The 7,428-nt window shown below is 42.4% G+C and overlaps 1 pseudogene; it reads left to right on the top strand.

Annotated features, from left to right (window-relative positions):
* The first annotated feature begins 7,098 nt into the window (after nt 1-7,098).
* Nucleotides 7,099-7,216, top strand: LOC124620488 (annotated as a pseudogene).
* The last annotated feature ends 212 nt before the right edge of the window (nt 7,217-7,428 follow it).

Raw genomic sequence — 7,428 nt, 5'->3', positions numbered from 1 at the left:
ACAAACGTTTAGGACTTGTAGAGGGTACGAACATGTTTGCTAGATAGGTGACGGGTTGTTAAAACGGATAGGCTGATGTCATCTTTACGTCTATGCTACCTCTCTGACCTGGTTCGAGACTCATTCACGTGTCTGTGAATGTTAGAGCAACTTGGTTAGGTACATGTTTGCAGAATACACTGAAGTGATCCTTCAGAGTGGTTAAGCTCACGATAATGGAAGAGTTGCTCGTAGCTTTTATCAAGACAGCTCTCCACAACGTCCGACTCCGTAGCATAACCATTTGCCGTAATTATGAAACGGCTACGAGAAAAGGTATCTTCACCGTCACCAGGCGTCATTATGTTGCTCCAACGAGACGCCGCACACCCTAAGTGGAAGAGGCCGTGCTGCATCAGGTTGAACACAACGCGTCAACGAGTATACGAGCAATACTTTTGTCTGTTAATGACTGCAACTGAACAAGTGATGTTCTGAGTCACGCCTAATCAGTTACTTGTAAAAGCGATAAAATTACCAACGGGTTTTAGAATGGCTGTAGCACGGAAACGGTGCGTTTTTGGACATGGCTTCCCGTTCAAAATATTGCTATTCACTGCAGAAGTCTTAGAAGTTTGTAGTTATATATATTTCAAAACTGTCTTACTACTATCATGAGCTGCAGGTAAAATACTTTATTCATACAAACAATTTCAGTCATCTGACCATCATCAGGTTCGTAAAAAGCAGTCATAGCACCATTTTCGTCTACTGAACACTTCAACCATAAAATTGAAAAACCTAACTTATAACTCATCCCCACTCTCTTATAGCAACAAACTTCCCATCGCAAGCATCGTCATCAACGCCAAAATATTAATAGAAAACATTTTTAGTTAGTTTTCCTAATTCTCTTTTCTGCAAGTTCAGATATTTATCCTCCTAACGCCAATAACATCAGTTAATTATTAACGCAATCACTTGCAATATGTGCCTTCTAATATTTAAAAGAATACGAAGAAGTTTGTTTGTTACTTTTTTGAGAACAAAGCTTAATGTAAGTCATTAATGAATGATTTAAACCAGTTTCATTTCATATACTTTATACTCTTTGGCTCTATAACATACTACCATTGACAGCCACCCTCTCCCTTCCGTATATAACGAGAGAGGTGAAGCAACTGATTCTAAAACAGCCTGCCGACTTTGGCATAATTTCTCCCAAATACATTTTCAAGCCGGCAGGAGTGGCCGCGCGGTTGTAGGCGCTACAGTCTGGAACCGTGCGACCGCTACGGTGGCAGGTTCGAATCCTGCCTCGGGCATGGATGTGTGTGATGCCCTTAGGTTAGTTAGGTTTAAGTAGTTCTATGTTCAAGAGACTGATAACCTCAGAAGTTAAGTCCCACGGTGCTCAGAGCCATTTGAACCATTTTTTTACATTTTCCAGTCACAGTAATGTGACTACCGTCTACGTTCGACGTCATGTTGCGACAACCACTGAGAGACGGCAGGTGACACCACAGGCATTGGAGGGCGTATAAAGCATATCGGGATGGACGCGAATAAACAGTGCAGTCGTTGTCGAAATGCTGAAACGGATCAATTTATCTGATACCCGAAAGGGCTTAATCATTCGCCTTTGGGCCAAGAGTGGGAAGCACTTCCGACGTGGCTAAGTATGTAAAGTGTTCACGTGCCGACTTGTTTAAAGTACACCTTGCATGGCAAAGTGACGCTATCAGAAACCGACGCTAAGATAGCTGTGGTTCATGATGGACCATAGACGACAGGACGGCTGCGTAGATGTGCAAGGGCTAGTAGACGTGCCACGTCTAAGCAGCTGGGCGCCCAGATACGGCAAAGGGATAGCAACGGTGTCTCCATAACGACCGTACGGCGAAAGTTGCTACGTTTCAGCCTCCGCAGCAGGTGCCTAGTTCATGCACCCCATCTGTAAAACAAGTGCGTTTATGACAATGTCAACAGTGGCAAGAAATGGTATAACTGGAGTAGGATTCATTATGAACAGGAAGATAGGGTAGAGAGTCTGTTACTGTAAACAGTTTAGTGATAGAGTGGTATCCATCAGAATAGTGTGCAAACTAACACCGACCACGGTAGTAAGGGTATACATGCCGAAATCTCAAGCATAAGAAGAAGAAGAAGAGACAGAATGTATGTGAAAATATTAAACGGTAATTCAGTACGTAAAGGGAGACGAAAATGTAATCGTCACGTGGGACTGGAAAGTGGTTGTAGTAGCAGGTGCAGAAGGAAGCGTTACAGGAAAATATGGTCTCAGTACAAGGAATGAGAGAGGAGAAAGACCACTCGAATTTTACAAAAAATTTCAAAATCACATGAGGAGGACGTTTACTTGGAAAAGGCTGGGAGATATTCAGTTACATTACATCAAGGTCAGGTAGAAATCAGCTACTGGATTTTAAAGCATACACCAGAGCAGTTATAGCCTCAGAAAACAGTTTGGTAGTGATGAAGAGCAGATTTTAAGTTTAAGGGACTGGTCAGGAAGGATCGGTGTGCAAAGAAGTTGGATACGGAAGTACTAAAAAATGAAATAGCTTGAAGATTTCTAAGACTGTAAGGACTGCGATAATGAGTAGATCAGTTCATAGTTCACTTGAGGAATAATGGTCATTTCTAAAAAGAGCAATCTCGGAAGTTGGAAACAAAAACGCAGATACAAAGAGGGTAACTACGCAGGAACCACTGATAACAAGAGAAATGCTTCAGTTGATCGATGAATCTAGGAAGTACGAAAATGGTCGAAGATGTTCAGGAATACAGAAATACAAATCACTTAGGATTGAAATAAATCGGAAGTGCTAGGAAGCTAAGACGAAATGGAAGCAAAGGTAAAATGGCTGAATAAAAAATGTAAGAAATGGAAAAACAAAGCCGGCCGCGTTGGCCGAGTGGTTCTAGGCGCTTCAGTCCGGAACCGCGCGACTGCTACGGTCGCAGGTTTGAATCCTGCCTCGGGCAAGGATGTGTGTAATGTCCTTAAGCTAGTTAGGTTTAAGTAGTTCTAAGTTCTAGGGGACTGATGAATGACCTTAGATGTTAAGTCCCACAGTACTCAGAGCCATTTGCATTATTTTCTCTTTTTTTTGTTTCTTTTGTTTTCGGTAAAATAAATGACTGTCGGAAGGACTGACTCAGCATACAGGAAAGTGAAAACAACTTTCGGTGAAATTAAATGCAGTGGTGGTAACTTCAAGAGTGTAATGGGTATTTTACAGATATACGCAAACGAGAGATCGAAGATGTGACGAATACATGGAAACACTACGTTGAAAGCCTCTATGAGGGAGAAGACTTGTCTGACTAAAGTGATAGAAGAAACAGGACTCGATATACACGAAATAGGTTATCCAGTATTAGAATCAGATTATGAAAGAGCTTTTGAAGACTTAAATTCAAATAAGGCAGAAGGGATAGATAATATTCCATCAGAATTTCTAAGATCTTTAGGGAAGTGCAACAAAACGCTGATTCACGTTGGTGTGTAGAATGTATGACTCTGGTGACACACCATATGACTTTGGGAAAAACGTCTTCCTCTTAAATACAAAGATTCCAAGAGACGAAGACTGCGAGAATTTATCACACATTCAGCTTAACAGTTAACGCATCTAAGTTGCTAACAAGAATAATAAACAGGAGAACGGAAAAGGAAATTGAGGGTGTGTAAGACGACGATCAGTTTGGTTTTAGGAGAGGTAAAGGCAACCGAGAGGCAGTACTGACATTAACATTCATAGTGGAAGCAAGATTAATGAAAAATCAAGACACTTCATAGAATTTGTCGACCTTGGAAAAGCGTTCGACAGTGTTATAGGGTGCAAGATGTTCAAAATTCCAAGAAAAATATGGGTAAGCTATAGGGAAAGACGGGTAATGTAGAATATGTACAAGAGCTAGGAGGGAACAATAAGAGTGGAAGACCAAGAACGAAGTGCTCGGATTAAGAAGGTTGTAAGACAGGGAGGTAGTCTTAGTCTCTACACCTCAATGTATACATCGAAGGAGCAATGACGGAACTAGAAGAAGGATTCAAGGTGAATGGATATCAATGATTCGCTGAAGACATTGCTATTCTCAACGAAATTGAAGAAGAATTGCTGGATTTGTTGAAAGGAATGAACAGTCTAATTAGTACAGAATATGAATTGACAGTAAATCGAAGAAACACGGAAGTAACGAGAAGTATCATAAATGAGAACAGGGAGCAACTTAATGTCGAGGTTAGTGATCACGAAGTATATGAAGTTAAGGAATTCTCCACCCTGGGCAGCAAAATAACCGGAGACGTACGGAAGAATGAGGACATAAAAAGCTGACTAGCACTGGCAAAAACGATATTCCTGGCCAAGGCATGTCTACTAGTATCAAACATAGGTCTTACATTGAGAAAAAAATGTACGTTCAGAGCACAGCATATCATGGTACTTTGGGTAAAGCGGAACAGAAGGGAATCGAAGCATTTGAAAAGTGATGCTATAGGAATTTGAAAATTAGGTAGAATGGCAAGGTAAGGAAGAATCGGAGAGGAAAGTTGTAAAGGATTCACCACCCTGCTGGAGCAAATGTAATCTCGGTGTATTGCTCACTTGCTGGAACGACAATTCACAGGTGCTGCCTGAGACATAAAATGTCTTTGCCCCTGTTAAGAGAGAGGTGCAATTGAGTCGCAGGTCATAGCAGTCTTTGCGGCTGTTTCAGTCGCTCGCTGCTACAGTGTAGTTGTAGTCTGTCGCTGGTACAGCACAGTTTACAGTTAGTGGTTTTCACACTGCAGAACGAATTATTAAATGCCACTGAATAATAATTGTGATCATCCACAGAGCTAAACGGTACCATGGAATGAACTGATGATGAATAAATGAATAATTGTTAATATAATGAAAAATCAACAGTGTAATTAAGTAAACCATATATTTTATTATTTTGATTGGCATGCGTGTACTTGAGTCACTTGTCTGAGATGTTAATATGACTTTGTTTCAACCTCTTTCATCAGCACCAGTTTACCCAGATTTGTAATATAATCAATTCTCCCGTGTAATGGATTGTAGATCTTTATCAATAACGTAAAAATTTTTCGGAATATTGTTGTTTTTACCAGTAAACCATAAAAGTATAATATCCCCTTAAGTCATTGCCAGTCCCGATCCAGTCATTTATCTAAATTTAAATATTCCACAATTTTTGTCAGATCATAGTCATGTGCTCTTTAGTAATCAGACGAGTAGCTGTGCAGCTGTGTCACTTAGTAAAGTCAGTTTTTCTGGTAATTCAGATCTCAGACAAATGTTATTCAGTATTATTAGATAGAACAGCATTGCACTAAACTGTGCCATTGGCGAGCACATATATAGACAGCGTTATCCGGCGACACCATCACGAGGTAAGAGTTTTTCAGTTTATTCCTCAGGGATGGATTGAGATTGATTTCACAGGGCTATAGTGTAGCGCTGCTTACGTTAAAATTTATCAGTTTTTCACGAGTTAAGATTTATCAGTTTTCATACGTAAGAATTTAATTATCCAAATTTAATTATTTTTGCCGGCCGCGGTGGTCTCGCGGTTCTAGGCGCGCAGTCCGGATCCGCGCGACTGCTACGGTCGCAGGTTCGAATCCTGCCTCGGGCATGGATGTGTGTGATGTCCTTAGGTTAGTTAGGTTTAAGTAGTTCTAAGTTCTAGGGGACTGATGACCACAGCCGTTAAGTCCCATAGTGCTCAGAGCCATTTGAACCATTTAATTATTTTTATTTTTTTTCTGTTCGGGAAAGGTTACACATCATTATTTTATTTATAGTAATATATGAAAACTGGTGGTAAGGACTATGGGACCATAGTGCTGAGGTCATCGGTCCCTAGGCTTACACTACTTAATCTAACCTAAACTAACTTACGCTAAGGACAACACATACACCCTTGCCCGAGGGAGGATCCGAACTTCCGACGGGGGGGGGGGGGGGGGGGGGGGAAACGTGGGAACCGTGGCAAGGCACCCCTAGACAGCACGGCTAAGCCGAGCGGCTAATATATGGAAAACACTGACAAGAAGAAGGAACAGGATTACAGGACATCTCTTAAGACATCAGGGAGCTCTGGAGGGTAAAGCTGTAGAGGAAGGTAGAACTTGGAGTACATCCAGCAAATAAATGAGAACGTAGGTTGCAAGTGCTACTCTGAGATGATGAGGTTGGCACAGGAGAGGAGTTCGTGGCGGGCTGCATCAATCGGGTCAGAAGACTGATGACTCAAAGAAAGGAATGGAAAGAAATAAAAAAAAATCCCCAAGTTGAGGTCCACTGAGTACCGACAGTTGGTATTTAGAGATGAATCACGTTTTGTGCTCCATCGCACAGATAATGTCTACGGTGTGAAACGTCTAAAAGCAAACACACTGCAACAATAGTCTGAAGGGTTCAGGCCGGAGGAGGCAGTGTTATTTTCTAGGGAATGTTTTCGTGGTATTCCCTGGGTGATGTGGAAGACACACTGGAGCAACACAAGTATGCATCTCTTCTAGGGGACCACGCCCACTCTACAGGCAGTTTGGTCTTTCTCGATAAGATGGCATTTACTATCAGGATGGGGCACTGCATCAGCTTCCAGTGTACGTGCCTGACCGGGGGAGCAACAGGATGAGTTCACCGTAATCCCCTGGCCACAGACTTTCCGGAATCGGGAATCTATGAGACCACCTCGATTGGGCTCTTCGTGCCTTGGTATCCGAACCGAGAAACCTAGCACACCCACGGCACTGAAGTCAGCATAGCTCCAAATCTCGATCGGTACCTTTCATAACTTCTGTGACTCTCTACCCTCACGTCTCGCTGAGGTCTGCGCTCCAAAAGGAAATTATTATGGCTTTTGACAGGTGGTGACATTAAAGTAAGTAAACAGTGTAATAAATCACTGAATCAACCATGAGGCCCCTCCGTAATGAACTAGAACCACGCGAATGACCCTATTAGAAATACTAATATTCCTCATATTTGATTTTTATCTACGGAATACTGATCGACATTAACCGGTGTTTATGTCTAAAAAATAAAATGCTGCATGATTTTTGATCGAGGCAACGGCCTTGCCGCAGTGAATACACCGGTTCCCGTGAGAAAACCGAAGTTAAGCTCTGTCGGGCGTGGTCAGCACTTGGATGGGTGACCATCCAGGCCGCCATGCGCTGTTGCCATTTTTCGGGGTGCACTCAGTCTCGTGATGCCAATTGAGGAGCTACTCGACCGAATAGTAGCGGCTTCGGTCAAGAATACCATCATAACGACCGGGAGAGCGGTGTGCTGACCCTACGCCCCTCCATTCCGCGTCCTCCACTGAGGATGACACGGTGGTCGGACGGTCCCGGTAAGCCACTCGTGGCCTGAAGACTGATTTTTTATGATTTTT

Source organism: Schistocerca americana, chromosome 6, assembly GCF_021461395.2.
Source record: "Schistocerca americana isolate TAMUIC-IGC-003095 chromosome 6, iqSchAmer2.1, whole genome shotgun sequence".
Taxonomy (NCBI): domain Eukaryota; kingdom Metazoa; phylum Arthropoda; class Insecta; order Orthoptera; family Acrididae; genus Schistocerca; species Schistocerca americana.
The sequence above is the reverse complement of the archived record's forward strand: the minus strand, read 5'-3'. Positions and strand labels throughout refer to the sequence as shown.